The 16,216-nt window shown below is 50.0% G+C and overlaps 1 non-coding gene across 1 annotated transcript; it reads right to left on the bottom strand.

Moving 5' to 3' along the window:
* Positions 1-4,036: 4,036 nt before the first annotated feature.
* Positions 4,037-4,106, bottom strand: Trnaa-ugc (transfer RNA alanine (anticodon UGC)). The gene has a single exon. It is a non-coding gene; the product is annotated as a tRNA-Ala (tRNA).
* Between the last annotated feature and the right edge of the window lie 12,110 nt (positions 4,107-16,216).

Here is a 16,216-nt window from a genome sequence, read left to right as displayed (position 1 = left end):
CTGGTCTCGGGTATTTTGTTATGGCAAGAGATATGGGGCTAGGACAGAGCTCATTAAATGGTATTTTTCTTCTATTCCTTTCCTTCCTCATAGAATTCCTCCTTAAATCCAAAGGAATATTATATGCTCAAGAACTTGGGTCCTGAAACCTTATTGCTTTGGTTTCAGAACTCATTTCTATCAGAAAAATCTCAGAATAGCTTAAGGAATAAGTGGGAGTGGTGGAAAGACCATGAGACTGTCTCAGAAAGCCTGGGTGCATTTGTTTCCCCACCCAGGCACCACTGTCTGGTCATGTCGGGTGGAGGGCAAGGTTCGGAAAATCTAAAGATGGCTGCAGAGGGCTCGATAGGGTGTGGAGTGATGGTTTTTCTTAGAGCAGGACAACAAACACCAGAGAAGCTACTCATGACAGCTAGGTAGGACGTATTGCCCAGGAGCCAGGCCCTGGGCTAAGCTTCGCATGTTATGATTTAATCTCCAACAGTCTTATGAATGGAGTCCTCCTTTTATATTCATTTGAAAAACAGATAAACAGAGGCTCAGAGCAACGCAGCAACGGGACCAGAGTCTCCCAGGTGGAGGCAGCAGAGCCTTCTCCCAGCCTCTCCTCCTGCTGCAGCTGCTTCTAGACGGGTGTGCTCCTGTGTCTGGGGTCTTGGAGGACCCGAGGCCTCCTGCCTGGGTGGGACTCCAGCTGCCTAATGATGATGGTGATGAAGTGAGGGCACCTGAGTTTTGATCACTTAGCATTAGCTATGCTGGTCATACCCCGTGTTCCAGAACTGTGTGGAGAAATGCAATTTGTAGCATCCCAGGTGGAAAATTTCTGATTCTCTCTGACGGTGGATGCCAAGGAGAATTGGTCTCTATCCTGGTGGAAACATAAACATCAATTCTGAGGATGAGGTGGGGGTGGGGGCCATGAGGTCCTGGAGATGGATGGAGAGCTGGCCGTCTGGCATCTTGAAATGAACCGGGACTCTCCCCATGGCTGCCTGCTTCAGTTCTGTCTTCTGGTTTCTGAGACGTATTTTTTATTTCTCTTGTCATTTCATTTGACCTGGAAAAGAATATAGATTGCTGGGTGCTCGGGCTGTGTATTGACCTGTTGCGGGCAAGACAGGGCTCTGTGCTCACTGGCCACATGGTTTTATGCACAGATGATGGACTTGTCGTGGACCCTGGCTGGGACACAGCAGGTGCTCCGCGCAGGCAGGTTTGTGTTCCTCCTCTTCTTTCTGTCTGAGAAGATCTCATGCTGACTTGGGGAGGTTTCTCTGTTGCCACTTCCGGCCATCAGAAGGTGCTGGGAATGCAATTGGTGCAAATTGCAGAGAGACCATTGTAGGATGAAGGAAGTAGCACACTATTATGAAATGCCATACTGTGTGGTAAATATATTGATATTCTTCCGGGTATTTGGCAGTCACATATTAAACCACATGTTATGTCCCTAACCCTGGGCTTGATACTAGTAGGGATATAATGAAACACATTATTCTCCACCTCTGCCAGGCGTAGGAAAGCAGAACAGTCCATTTACAAGGTTAGAGGGGACGGGGTAATAAAAGCTCTGAGGGAGTAGCTGCCATTTATTAAGTACTCACCAGGTGTCGAGCATCATGCTGAACGATTTTCACAGGTGACCTCCCGAAGTCACCAAATAGTGCCATGGGTGAGTGGCATTTTACAGAGAAGGAAACTGAGGCTTAAAGAAATGAAGTCAACACATTTTTGAGGGGCAGAATGGGAACTTAATGCAGGTCTGTGTGATTTCCAAGTCCATGCCTTTAATTTCAAACCATGGTGCCTTCCACAAGTGGTTTAGGCCGCGAACCCCTTTAAGATCAAATTCACGGGCGAATGTTGGGGCAGGAATGTGCCAGGTTCTGCTTACCCGGGAAGGGAACGCATCAGGTCCCATTTTTCTCACTTGAAGCATCTGTTCTGTTCCTCTTACTCCGAGGGACCTGAGAAAGGTGTATGAACAGGTGTGTGTGTGTGTGGGGGGGCTCTGGGAAGCACTCCCTGCTTCTCGGCTTCAACTCTACGGGTTGATGAGAATAACTGTTCTTCCTTCTTGATGCTTCAGGAGCCCCTGAGCAGGTGACTCGAAGGCTAAACTGTGCGCCTCGTGGCATCCGATTTAAGATGCTCCAAGGTGATCTCAGGTCTCTAAGAACACATAAGAAGCAGGAGAGGGGAGAGCACCCCCCCATACACACACCTACCCACACACCTTTCTCAGGTCCCTTGGAGTCAGAGGAACAAGAACAGATGCTTCGAGTGAGAGAAATGGGACCTGGTGCTCTCCCTCCCTGAGCAAACAGAGCCTAGCGCATTCCCACCCCGACATTTGCACATGAATTTGATATTAAAGAGCTTAAATAATGTTTCACATTCATCATTCGGGGTATTCGTTATTTATCTACTTACAAGCCTGTTCCCCCAAATATGCAGGATGGCTGTCACGCATGCATGAAAAGCATCAGAATAAAAGAAATGGAAATTAAGGTAAATAAGATAAGGAGGAAAACAATCTTTAAAAAAATCTAATGGACTCAAGAAAGAGATACCTGAGTTTTGGGGCAGATGGCGCCATGTCAACCTGTAAGCTTCCTGTCACCCGTGCAAAGAGGGAAACGCGCAGGTGGAGAATGCATGCAGTTCCTGAGGCCCAGGAGAGTCACATTTATTACTAATTCTAAGACCAAGGAGGGATTTATCGCCCCCGGAGTCTCAGAAAGAAGACACTGTGTAAATGATGAGCGGTATCCTCAGCGATGATCTTACAGTGAACATGGGTTTCATTTGACTCTTTCAGACCATGTCCCGCCAAAGTGCAATTCAGAAATTTAGGAAGGTCCTGGAGAGAGAAGGCAATGGGAGATGGATGGTCACCTGCTCCAAGATCACACATGACGCCATTCAGATCAGGTTACTGAAGACGTAAAGAGGAAGCGGCTAAGGAGATTGTCACACCCGTGGAGATTGCCCTGGTAGTGTGGACATCAAGGTCAGGTTTGTGGAATGGGTTCCATAGGGCTTGCCCCTCCTGATCAATGAGGAGCGACTTGCTCCAGCCACTGGGATGAGAAGCGTTTGAAGTTGAGCCTGGGGTGAAGGTGTGCCGTCATTGATTAGTGATGTCTGCCATGGGTGAGCGTCACTTTGGCCTTAAGAATTCGCCATCTGGGTTTGGGCTGTGGTTGATGCTTGTTCAAGACCCTAGGTCGGAAGGAACTCTCAAGTCCTATTGGTCACCAAGACCCCTTGTTTCATGAGAGATTTTCCCTAATTGATCCCATGCATCTGGGTGTCTCTTATTTTGATTCACTTCCTAAATTAGCTACAGGTAACGATGCAGGTGAGAGCTGCTAAATCCTGTCTATATTCCATTTGGCCTTCAACTCTGGGGACACCAGGAAACACCATGTCCCTGAACTTTATCATCTCGCAAAGCGGGGAGAAGGGGAGTCAGCAGAGGACCTTGGACAAGGGAAGTGGCCTGAGGAAATCTGGGTTTCTCATGTGTTCCTGGACTTGGGAGGGGCTCTCATTGAAGGAACTCCCTCTGATATTCTACCCTAGCCCAGACGGTCAGTCCCCTGCAGTAAGCATGACCGACTGGAAGAACCTTGGATTTTCTCAAATCATCAGCAACAGCCAGGACTAAAAGCCAGCAGAGGGAAATATAGAATATTTATCATACCCATTTATTCCCTCATTCATTAATTCAAGAAACAATTCCTGAGCATCTTTTATAGGTCAGGGCCTTTGTGTTTACTGAACAGACAAACATAAACTAGGGATCTCCTGCACCCCTCAATTGCTGAGAGCCTAATAGAGTACAGAGGGACATCCGTAATCCCAGCGTGGAATGGCGGGTGCTATAGTGAGTGTGTGTTCAGGGTACAAAGAATAGAATAATGAGAACTAATAAGAGTAGCAATTTATCAAGTGATGTTATACACTACAGATGGCACAGAGAGCTTTCGTCCATCATCTTTTATTTATTTATTTTTTATTTTTGTGGTGCAGGTGGGGATTGAACCCAGAGCCCTGTGCATGCAAGGCAAACACTCTACCGACTGAGCTACATCCCCAGCCCCCACGTCCGTTCTCTTATGGAGTTTCTATAGCACTCTAGGAAGTTGGCAGGCACTAACATTTTCCCCATTCCACAGATGAGGAAATTGGAGCTTCTGGAGGTGCCCAAGGTGTCGAGTGGCAGAACCAGTATTTGAAGATGACACTGTCTTTAGACACAGTGGTGGGGCAGCATGTGAGCTGCCAGAGGCTTTCCTATTCAAAAAAAGGGGGCACAGGAGTCACTGGCCCATAGCAATTTTGAAATCCAGCTGGGAACAGATGGGCCGTGCCTGGGTTGAGACTCAAGCCTACTAATCATCTAGGAATTAATCTCTGCACTTCCAGGCTCTATCCTCTTGGTTCCTCAACTTGAGTCTTTTTTTTTTCCTTTTAAATTAAAGGTCGTGCGTGTTTGCATTGATTGTTTTCTCAATCTGCCTCCTGCTAGTAGAAATTTTGTGGTCTGAAAGTTTCCTTTAATGTTTTTATTTCTCTTGTCCCTTTCATTTCCAGATCACAGCATTTCTTCAGGTACAAGTCTCTTACAAACTTCGTGTGTCTTCAGAGAATCTTACCTAGTTTCACCTTCTAGCTCATGCACACAAACCATGGTGCTATATTGAAAAGTGAACCAGTTTGCCTGGGAAGGGGAAAAGCATCATTTAAGAAAAACACAAGACACTTCTGTTGTTCTTTTTTTTGTGATGTCTGGAGCAGCTGCAGCCATCTTACCACTATGAGGGGAGAGCCAAAGGCATAGCCGGGAAGCTGGTCCAGGCCCCTTATGTGGTTGAGCTCTTAACCAAATCTGTCTACTCTTGCGCTTCTTTCTCATGAGAGAAGGAAGCATGCAAACCTATTTTTAAAGCCCAAACAGGATATAGTATGGTATTATAATTGGGGGGTACATATCTGTATAATGGTCTAATCTGCATGCTAGGTTGTGGGGGATCCTTTCCATGTTAGTTCCAAGGTCTGCTGTCTGGCATGTGACCTTGAGGTCTTTCAGATGAAGTCATCTGAAAGACCTCAAGGTCATTATACAGATATGTACCCCCCAATTATAATACCTTGGAACTTCCATCTTGGCAGAGGAAGAAGATGCTTGGACCAGCTTCTCTCAGAACTAACACAAGTGTTCTCTGTGATCATTCAAGATATCAAACAAAAGAACCCAGGTCCCTGATGGCTGAGTGACTGTCACTACTATTAGTTTCAGCCAGTTGCTTCTGAGCTGAAACAGAAACGTGCTCTTTTTGTTCATTATATAGGATGAGTAAAGTGCTCACCACTGTGGAATAATTTAGGTGTGCAAGCGATCACCTAGACTAAAGTGACCGCAGCGGTGACAGGACCCTGTCCTCACAGAGTGTGGACTCTCATCCAGAAGGAAGACTGCTGGGCCCAGGATTAGAAGTTGAGTGGGGTGGGGAAGCCAGGGTCAGCCACACAGCTGGGCAACGGCTTCAACCTTTTAGCTCCCATCTCTCTCTGCCGTGGCGATCCCTCATGGGGTTGAGTGCAGTGATGAAATGAGATGGTGCTTGAGAAACCCTCAGCCCCCAGCAAGGAGGTAATGGATGTTTGCTCTCATCATTAGCAATTTGCGTGTCTGAGAGTGAGGTCAGTGCTGTAGGGCAGCCCCCTAGAGATGCTGCCCACCCTGGGCCCCTCTTGGAGATTCGTCGTGTTCGTTGAAAGCTCTGAGACGTCCTGGGGCACAGAATCAGGAACTACACGTTCTAGCAAGACTCTCTAGGGCCTTCACGTGCACGTCACAGCCCTGGATGGGGACATATTGCCGTGGGGGGTACTGAGGCACGAGCTGAGGTCTCGACCCCCAGAGCATCTCTGGCTGTAACACACCTGAGTCCACCAAGGCCTAATGTACAAATGGGGGCAGAAATTGCCTGCTGCTCACTGTCATGGGGCAGGCAGGGAGAGAGCAGAGGTGGAGCTTGCAGGGGCCTGGATCCTGGGGGAGGGAAACCTAAGGCTGAGAATCGGAGGCAGGGATGGTGGGAGCATGGGGTGGGCGTGTGATTTGAGAAGGACCCTTCTGGTCTCCCTGAGACCTTCCCTTAAGAGGAAGCCTCTGCTCTTGCCTCTCAGCTGACCTAAGACCATTTGAAGTGGACCTCTCTGGCCTTAGGGTCCTGAGGAGCACATCCAGGAACTGAAAACCTCAGCTCCAAAGCCTGCACTTTGGCCCTAGTGCAGAAAGTCCTCCTGTGCCAACTACCAAAGCTCAGGGCGGAGAAGCCTCCTCCAGGTCCCTGCCCAGGGTAGGCACCAGTGAGCCATTTGCATGGAACAACTTGAACCATGTATTGGGCACTGTTCACAGGTGGTCTCTGATCTTCAGGAGAATCCTACAGGTCTTCCTTATTCCTAAGGACACCTCACACAATGTTTAAGCTTCCAGACCCTCTGAGCCATGCTGAAGAAGGCGATCCTACGTCCCTTCATTTGGTGAACTTAACAGACACTTCTCCAAGGAAGAAATACAAATGGCCAACACATACGTGAAACTACATTCAACATCCTCAGCAATTAGGGAAATGCACATTGAATCGAGATTTCATCCGACTCCAGCCAGAATGACTGTCATCAAGAATACAAACAATAATAAATGCTGGAGAGGATGTGGATAAAGGGAACACTTTGATACTGTGGGTGGGATTGCAAATTAGTACAACCACTAGGGAGATCAGTATGGAGCTTCCTCAAAAGACCCGGCATGGGACCACCACAGGACCCAGCTATCCCACTCCTTGAGACATGTCTCAAAGCCCTGAAGAATTAAAGTCGGCATACCAGAGCAATCCACGCACAGCCCTGTTCGTGAGAGCACGATTCACAACAGCCAGACTATGGAGCCAGCCTCAGTGTCCATCAACCGATGAATGGATCAAGAAAATCTGGACACACAATGGAGTTTTAGCCATAAAGAAAAATGAAATGGTGCCATTTGTAGGAACACGGATGGAATGTAAAATGATTCTTTTAAGTGGAATAAACCAGACTTGGAAGGTCAAGGTCATGTTCGTGGAGGCCAGAGAGGACAAAGGAAAAGAAAGGTGGGGGTGGGGGTCTCGGGAAAGTCAAAGGGAAAGGAAAGGGACCAGGGGGAGGGAGGAGGGGATGGGAAGGGGAAGCACTGGGGAATGACATTGGCTAAATTATACCGTTACGTTATGTGCACGTATGACCATGTGACCATGAACCCCACCGTTATGCAGCTATGGTGCACCAATGAAAATATGGAGAACAAAGTCCCTTCACTGGGACATCACCACCGAGCTCTCTTGTTCCACCATGTGACCAGCGCACTGGTTTCATCAAAGAGGTTCTTGGCATAAAAGTTAGCTAGTGAGATCAAATAAACACACAGACTCAGTTACCTTTTTCTATGACCAGGTCCAAGATGGCTCTCCCTCTGGCTCACACCTTGAACCACCCGGTAGGGCAGCAGGGATTACTCAGGGCTAGCAGGAGAGGAGAGAGAGAGCACGCCAGGGCGTGGCCTTTTATTGGGGAACAAGAAATTCAGGGGAGAATTCCATCCAATGAAGGTCGAGGGGGGCAGCCTTCCAAGGTCAGGGTCAGTGATTGGCCCCAGGGTCAGTGGTCAAGTCCCACCCCCACACGGACAGGCTCTCGCACCAGGAGAGGGTCGGGAAAGCTCCGACACAGTTTAGCCAGAGCGTCTCACACCCAAACCGGGAGTCGCCCAATCACGTGTGAGAATGGCGCCCCACACTCTTGGCAACACCGAGGTCTTCTTCGTTTTTCAAAAGCTCTTAGGGGAACTGTCCCCTTCCAGCACTGTGTCTTCAACACTGATGAACCTTGAATCCCCTGAAGGGACATTTGTCTTGGTGCTTCTGATCATGGGCTTCATCCCGTCTCTGTTCTAGATTAAAAAAAAAAAAAAAAAAAGATATCAGGGGACTGGAGACATTGTGGGTTTTTAGAAACCCTCTAAAGGTCATTAATTTGCATCAGTTTATTAGGCACTGGTTATTTAGAATCGCTTTAAAGGATTATTTGCAAGAGCTGTTTTCATTAGCATGCTGGGTTTAGGTTTCTGTTAAATAATGCCCTGGTGGGCGAGTTGGAGGGGGGGTTTATTGTCTGTGGGAAAATGCATTAATCAGGGCGCCAGCGCAGAGCTGGCTTAGCGAGCGGGTGAGCAGGGCAGTGGCTGAGGATCCCTGGAAGGAATAAGACAGAGCCAACCGTGCTGGCCAGAAGTCGCTCAGGAAGCACCGAGGAAGGTGTTGGCCTATCCCGGCTCCTCTTTTTGAATGGACGGTCAGTTGGTGAGGTTGGGGACAAGACCTGAGCATGGCCGGCTCTGAGTCACTCTGTTTTGAGGATCATCCATTTGGAGTCTTGCTTCTGTGTCCTAAGATGACCTGCTCTCCACGTCCCCAGAGGCCTCTTGTTGAGCAGGTGGGGGGCAGTCAGCAGAGCCCCCGTTCTTGACTCAGCTAAGTCCCCAGATGGGAACCCACAGGGGGGGAGGCACAGTGGTCAACTCAGAGATCAACCACCAAAGTTGTAGAAAGAGAGGAGAAAGTGGGAGATGAGGGAGCAGGCAGGGGGCTGTGTTGGCGACAGATCTTCAGAAGGAAGGAATCAAAGCGCTCAGATTCGCAGCCACCTTCGCGTGTCCCAGGGAGGCCCCTCTCTGGTGCAGTCTGTCTGGCTGATTGCTTTGCAGGTCCCTGCAGACACCTGTCCCTGTTCCTGCAGCCACGGGCTTGCCCAAGCGTCCTTGCGAGTTCTTGGCCACCAGGAGACCCTAACACAGAACAAAAAGGTCCTCTGTAGAGCCCTCCTCCATCCCCAACATCAATATGGTGCAACCAGGGGACATGTCTCAAAGCCCTGGAAGATGCCAGGTGCTTTTCTAGACCTTGAGAGACATAAGAGCTAATATTTCGAGTGCTTTCTGCACATTGGGCTCACCTCCAAGATCGCCTGAGCTGTCTCCTCCTCATCGTGCAATTCCAGAAGTAAAATCCGTTCCCATTTATGGACGAGGAGACTGAGGCACAGTGTTTGATTAACGTGCCCACACTCAACGGCTCGTAGGAGTTCTAGCCGTTGGATTCTTCCAGAAGCAGCCTGCAGATGAGGAAGGATTTCAGGGTTAAAGAAGAAAATCAAGGGGAGTGAGATGAGAAAGACCACCGTGGGTGGCTGGAGTTAGCCCCGCTGGGGACACTCCGGAGCACAGTGGGGAGAGCACATCTGTAGGGAGAGCTCACCCAGGGGCCAGGGGATTGGACATCTACGCGCTCATTCCTGCTGGATGTTGGTTGAGTAGCATTTCTGATCTTGGGGGGGGGTGGCTGGGTGACCCCGAAGTTGGTGAGTGTTTGCAGCACAGAGGAGGAAAAGGACACAGGATTTGGAGTTAGCACCACTTGTAAGATGTCTGCCAACTTTCTCATGTCAGGTAGCACCAGGTGGTGGAGAGAATGTGGGCTGAAGTCGTTTGTATGTGTGTGTAGTGTGTGTGTGTGTGAGATTTTAAATGCTGTCTTGATCCAGATTCGAAACCCTGGTTAGAGGCTGGCCTGGTTCCCTTCTTGAGTAGCTAATTAAGTCCACATTCCCCGAAGCGACTCCCGATGGGACTCCCACACTGTATACCAGTCCTAATTGCCCCTAAGACCAGGTGCCAGTCAACTAGTGACAGTCCCCTTCCTTGGAACCTGAGAAATCATTCCAATTAGCCAACCCACAGGGAGTCTACTAAAGCCTCCCTTGGCCCCCACAGTCCTGCTGGTCCTTCTCCTCCCTCTCCCCTGGGTGCAAGCCCCTGTGTGGCCTTGCGTGGTGAGCTCCCCTCTTTGGGAGTAACACGCTTCTCCTGCGTCTTCTCTGTGCATGCTGCTGTGTGGCTTCCCACTGTGGAAGAGCCCTTCCCCTCTTATGGCCACCATCCCGGCCTGACTCCCTGGTTCTGCCCCTTAATCCCTGAGTGATCCTGGAAGAGTCCCGCACCTCTCTGAGTCTCAGGATTTTCATCCATAAACCAAGGTCAAAAATCGTGCCTTACGTGGACGAACTGAAGAAGGAGAAGAAATGAATGGAGAGACTCTCTGTCTCCTCCTCCCTCCTTTCCACAGAGGGCCATTTGAAGGGCTGAGAAAGTGTTTGGGGTTTGTTGGGGAAGGAGAGACTTTCCCAGGACCTGGAGATTCCAGAATAAAAATATCACTTACTTCCCCCTCCTGGAAGACCCTGGCCAAATCGTGCCTTGTAAACCCCAGTGAAAGAGCTTCTCAGGGTGTGTGTGTGCTGGGGTGCGGGTGGGGGTGTCTTGGGAGGTGCAGGGGAGACCTCCAGGTGAGCAGAGGAGCTATTTGTGCTGCCTGATTTTGGGAACCTAGGCATCTATTTCTTCTTGGCCTGCAAATTCCAGAACAGAGCCGGTCATGTTGGTGGGACTTCAGAGAGGTCTAAAAAATTAATGCCAAGGGCAGGAAGCACCATACCTCCACGTGGCTGTTGGGGTGGGGGGTGGGCAGCACTGCAAATCGCCACCTGGAACCCCCTCCCACCGTCCAGCCCCGCGTCTCCTTCCCCCACACAAGCTGTGGAGGAAGGTTCTCAGGAGACCATCCAAATGAAAACCCGCCAGCCTATTTTCCACGCATGGGAGGAAATGTCGATGCTTCCAGAAGCAGCTACTCTGCAACCTGTTTGTCCGGAATCTTATATCTAAATTATGTTCCTCAAAATTTAATAAATGAGGTTTAATCGAATGCACTCAGGCAGCGCTGATGGAATCTGTCGTGGAAAAATATTCCAATTTCATTGTTTTTCTCTAACCTCCTCGGAACCGGCTTCTTTTGATTTCCGGGCCTCCCCCTGTCCCCTCCCCCTCTCAGGCTTTTAAGTGTTTAGCTTAGCTTTGGAGTCGGAGAAGCCCCGGGAGGGCGATTCCCTCTCTTTCTCCTCCATTACCCACAACAGGGGGGGGCCGGAGCCTCCCTCTAACCCTTGCAGGAAGTAAACAAAGTTGTAAACAGTTGTTTTAAAACACTGTTGGTTTCAGATGAAAAATTTCTGTCTTCGATTTGTGCCTGGAATGCCACAGTAGCACTTTTCCCCCCGGGAAAGATGTTGGACATGGTCGCTTTGGTGTACCGCCAAGTCACTAATGTCACAGAGACCTGGTGCTGAATGGGACGAATGACATTGTCTTGGCCACAGAGAACCTCTTCTCTGAATACCTTGCTAACAGTTTTAGGTGATGTTTAATCCTAGGACAACCCTTTGAGGTCGATCCTTTTACTGTCACCAGTTCTTGAAAGGGGAAATTGGGGCTCAGAGTGTTTTAGAAGCTTTCCTCAAGTCACCCAGCACCCAGAGGTGGAGGACGGAAGTCTGTCTGGATTTTAGTCCACAGCCTTAGCTTCTTTACAGCACTGCTCTCTGCTGACTCATTTTGCAGATAGGAAAACTGAGGCTCAGGAGAATGAATCAAGGGTCGCCATGAAAAGCTGGTCTCGAGGTCAAATTCATTTGCTGATTCTCCTTGGGCCAAATTACTTAGCTTCTCTGAGCCTCGTTTTCTGCATTTATGAAATGGCTTGCTGAGAGGATTGGGGCAATAGAGCACAGCACAGCTCGTCACAGAGTAAATGCTCAATAAACATTAATTGAAAAAGGAATGAAGACTCAGGCCAGTTAGCGCTGTGTGTGGCTCTGGGTAACAAACAGGAGACATGATAGAGTGTCGGGGTCTTGTTTGGTCCATGGAGCGAGAGGTTTCCTGCCAGCTGCTCAAGATTTCATCAGCAAGAACACCCACATGGGTGCAGGATTCCTCCATCCTCCTGCCTTGAACGCATCCCGGCTCACAGTGTGGTTTCTCCCTCCTGGAGACAGTGGAGGCTGCTGCCGCACCAGGAGCATTTCCCCACAAGCCAGGCCAGAAAAAGAGGGCATGGCACCCCTTCTCCTCCAGAGGATTTGTGTGTCCATCCCGGAGGATGCTCCTCCTAGACCCTTATGTCATGTCTCCTCGCTGATCATAACCATCCCAAGCTGCAAGGGCCTCTGGGAAGTGAAGATTTGGTTTTCCTGTCTTACTAAGGCACAAACTCCAGGCTTCATCGGCAACTCTACCCTGTTATCTTCCGTGTCCCAATTGCACAGGGGGAATCGAGGCCCCGAGAGGAGCAGAGACGGACTCGCTGTCCCTGGGTTGCAAGTGAGAATCTAAGTCGGTTTTCTGACCTCCAGGCTGGTCTTTCCCTGGTGCCAAGTGATCTTTCCAGGACAGATTCTATGTTTACACAAGTTGAAAGCCTCATCCCCACTCCCCTCTGTGACCTCGTCCAGTGGAACTGGCTGCTGTCCAAGGAGACACTCTTGTCCCTGGTGGATCCATAGTGTGTCACCCCTGGAAGTACCAAGGACATTTGATGAATCAATCAATGAGCTCATTGGATGAGTGAACTTGGCAAACCCGTGACGGATGCTCCCGTAAAAGAGCATTTTAAGAGGGGCCTTCTGGAGAGGTCCCTCTGCCGGGTCTGGTGCAGTCTCAGGTGCCTGGGTGGGGGCTATGTTAGGAAGCGCTGAGATTCTCCCATTTCCTGGTTAACTGTCAACTTGCCACATTCTAGCTGAGAAGTTGGGACAGGACCCATAGGAGCTGCCCCGAGGGGCACGTGATTGGCAATGTGTTTTGAGGGCGGGGTTGAGCTACAAGGAGTGCAGTATAAATGGTGTCGGGGCTGGTGGTGAGAGGGTGGGAGACATCTGCAGGCAGGCAGAATGGGCCACTGGGTGGCTCTGAGGGATGGAGGGACCAAGGTCTAGAGATGAGACTGTGCGTCCCAGGACAGCAGTGCCTGTCTTCTTAATAGGTGTTCCCTCCCACCAGTGCATGGAAGGGTTGTCCCCTGCCACACCTCCTGCATGGCTTGGCCAGTTCTAGAGGGAGTCCTGTTGGAAGGAGCTGAGATATTTAATGTAATAGGATCTTTTCACCAAAGACAGCTTTACCGTGTGTTTCTTGGCATTGCGGTCAGCAGCCAGGGTTCGAGGATCTGCTGCCCTGGCTCATCTCTGGCCTTCAGAGCAATTATAAGAAAGTCATCTTGGATGGCTGCTAGAGTTTTAAAATGAGATAATGCACAATTGAAAAATCCTCGACACCTACTGGATTCTTGAAGGTGTCAGAGTTCTCCACCGTTAGAGGACTGATGTGTCCTTGATTTACTTACTTACCTTAAGGAATTGGTTCATATGATTATAGAGTCTGGTGAGTCTCGAGATCTGTATTTAGAAAACTGGACAGCTGTTGGTAGTCCCCCGGGCTCCAGAGACTAACTTCCTCATCCCCCAAGAAGAGCTGTCCAATGGTGAGCCCTGATGGTTCACATGATCCTTACCCACCAATCAGACTAGCCCTGCTGGCTCACCTGATCCTTACCCACCAATAAAAAAAGCACCCCATGCCAACTGTCAAACCACCCCCAGCTCTATAAAAATGCAGAGCTGTTGCTCAATAAACGGGCATTTGCTCCGACGGTGAGCCTTTTTCATTCTTTCATTGGTACCAAAACCTGGGAGGGGGAATTCCTCACTGCTCGAGGGCCCCCTCTCTCAAGGCTTGCCGTCCTCGTCCTCTCTTTCTAGAGCTGCTACTACTTCCATAACATCGGCTCTTCAGTAGGTGAGTTCCCCATCAGGATCCAACTTCAGACAGGCTATGAAGGGGCTTTGGCGGGAGGTCCTGAGGGGTGGAAAAACAGGCACACCCCTCCCTCCCTCTCCCCCCCTTTCTTCTTCTCTCTCTCTCAGTAGCCACCCTTGTATGAGGGCCTCTTCTCCCCTCCCTGCAGACTCCCCCTTATTAAATTCTGCACACAAGATTGGCCTTACTATCAATTAGACAATCAAAGTCAATGGCCCCCAGGAGGATCCCTAGATCCTGCAATTCTCAGAGATCTGTTTAACTTCTGCGAGCGCTCGAAAAAGTGGAACAAGATCCCCTATGTTGAGGCTTTTTCTCTTCTTCGTTCTCACCCTGACCTATGAACCCTCTCCCTACCCACCTCCCACATTGGCTCCATCTAGCCCCTCAGGTGCTCCCCCTGACTTGGCTGACACCTTTAGTGCCCCCAAACTAGGTTCCGCTCCCTAGTCCAGAAAACCATGGCCCCCTTAAGAGAGGTTGCTGGACCTGGGGGCATTATCCGGGTACATGTCTCATTCTCTACGAATAACCTCACACAACTCGAGTGAAGGTTGGGCTCATTCACCACAGAAGAGAGTTTCAGTGGGTCCTCCAGGCTCATAGCCTCACTTATATGTTATTGGTTAATACTCTCCTTCTTGAGAAATGTACCAGAGTCTGGGAACTTGCCAGAGCCCATGAGGACGAAACTCACTGAGTTAATCCCAATCACCCTCTGGGGCCACTTGCTGCCCCAGATCAAACTCCCGAAACCCCAGATGGCCGTCATGTCCTTATGACATATTTCCTCTTGCAGAGCTACCCTGACATCTGGGCCAAATTAAAAAAGCTTGAACAAGGCCCTGCCACCCCCAGACTGAGAAATTTCAGATCCTTGCCCAGGCCCTGCAGGGTGCTTCCTTGGGTCTCGGCCCATCATCGAAAACCCCCTTGGGTGCCTGCTACAAGTGTGGCAAGGAGGGACATTGGGCCAGGGCATGCCGTGCACCACACACTCCACCTATCCTATGCCCTAAATGTCAACAACAAGGTCTTTGGGGCTCTGACTATCCTAGATCCTGTAGGAGGCCTATGGCCAGAGAACCCTCCGACCTTCTGGCCATGGCAATTGAAGATTGACGGAGCCTTCGGTCCTTGTCCCTGGCCGTAACGATCAATAGACAGGGACCCAGGGTGCGGATTCAGGTGGATAGGTGCAAGGTTGCCTTTCTCCTTGACACCGGGGCTACCTTCTCAGTCCTGACAGAATTCTGGGGGCAAACAGTGCCATCCACCTCTCCTATTGTCGGGGTAGGAGGAAAGACCATCTATCCAAGAAAGACTCCCCTATTACTCTGTTCCATAGACAACTTCCCATTCTCTCAGACGTTCCTAGTTATGCCCCAATGTCCAGTTCCTTTGCTTGGCCAAGATATTCTCTCTAAATTCAATACAACAATCAACATGTGGGCTCCTGGCATCAGCCAGGCCCCAGAATCGTCCTGTTCATCTTTTCTGGCCCTTTTGGCAGAAGACTGGCTATTCTGCTCTACCTGTGAGGCTGACGTGAAATGCCATACTAACCTGGTTGACCTGATTGTATGGGATACCACACCCCCTCCACCATTTCCTGCCCACCAGTTAACATTCATCTCAAAGATCCTAACACCTTCCCCAATCAGGCTCAGTACCCCCTGTCCACAAAAGGTCTTCTAGGCCTACAACCTATTATTCAGGACCTTTTTAGCAAGGGCTACCTCTGTCCTGCTCATTCCCCTTACAATACTCCCATACTAGTGGTAAAAAAGCCCAATGGGTCTGTCACTGAGTTCAGGACCTACAACTCATCAACACCTCTGTTAGGCCCATACGCCCTGCTGTCTCAGGTCCCCCACACTGCCACCCACTTCTTGGTCATAGATTTAAAGGATATCTTTTTGCCTTTAACCTGACTATCCTTCCTCAGGGATTTCGAGATAGTCCACACCTCTTTGGACAAACCTTGGCCTCCGACCTCCAATCTTTTCACCCGCAGTGCCCCAAATCCACCCTCTTGCAATATCGTCCAGCAAATCTCTTTGCCCACCTGCAGGGAGGAAAGCACCTCACCACAGCCTTTAAGGCTGGTGGCCCTCAGGGACTCCTTCCTTAGGCAGATTCCTAAAGTCCTACTCCTCTCACCTTTAAGACTCGGCCGCTAAAGATACGCTTATCCTCTCCTTCCTCTCTCTTGCCCTGCCTCTCCCCTCTTTCTGGCCCTGGGAGTATTTGGTCTCTCCAGGAGGGGTCCCGAAAAGCCTTGGTCCAGGTCTCCCACGGCTCTGGCTCCATCCAGGATGAGAGCTTCGACTGTCAGCATTCGGTGACGACCAATCTCTGCAGCTTGAACCTGCCATTTAGGCACTC

The sequence above is a fragment of the Ictidomys tridecemlineatus genome, chromosome 2, assembly GCF_052094955.1.
Source record: "Ictidomys tridecemlineatus isolate mIctTri1 chromosome 2, mIctTri1.hap1, whole genome shotgun sequence".
Lineage (NCBI taxonomy): Eukaryota > Metazoa > Chordata > Mammalia > Rodentia > Sciuridae > Ictidomys > Ictidomys tridecemlineatus.
This window is presented reverse-complemented; position numbering and strand designations above follow the sequence as displayed.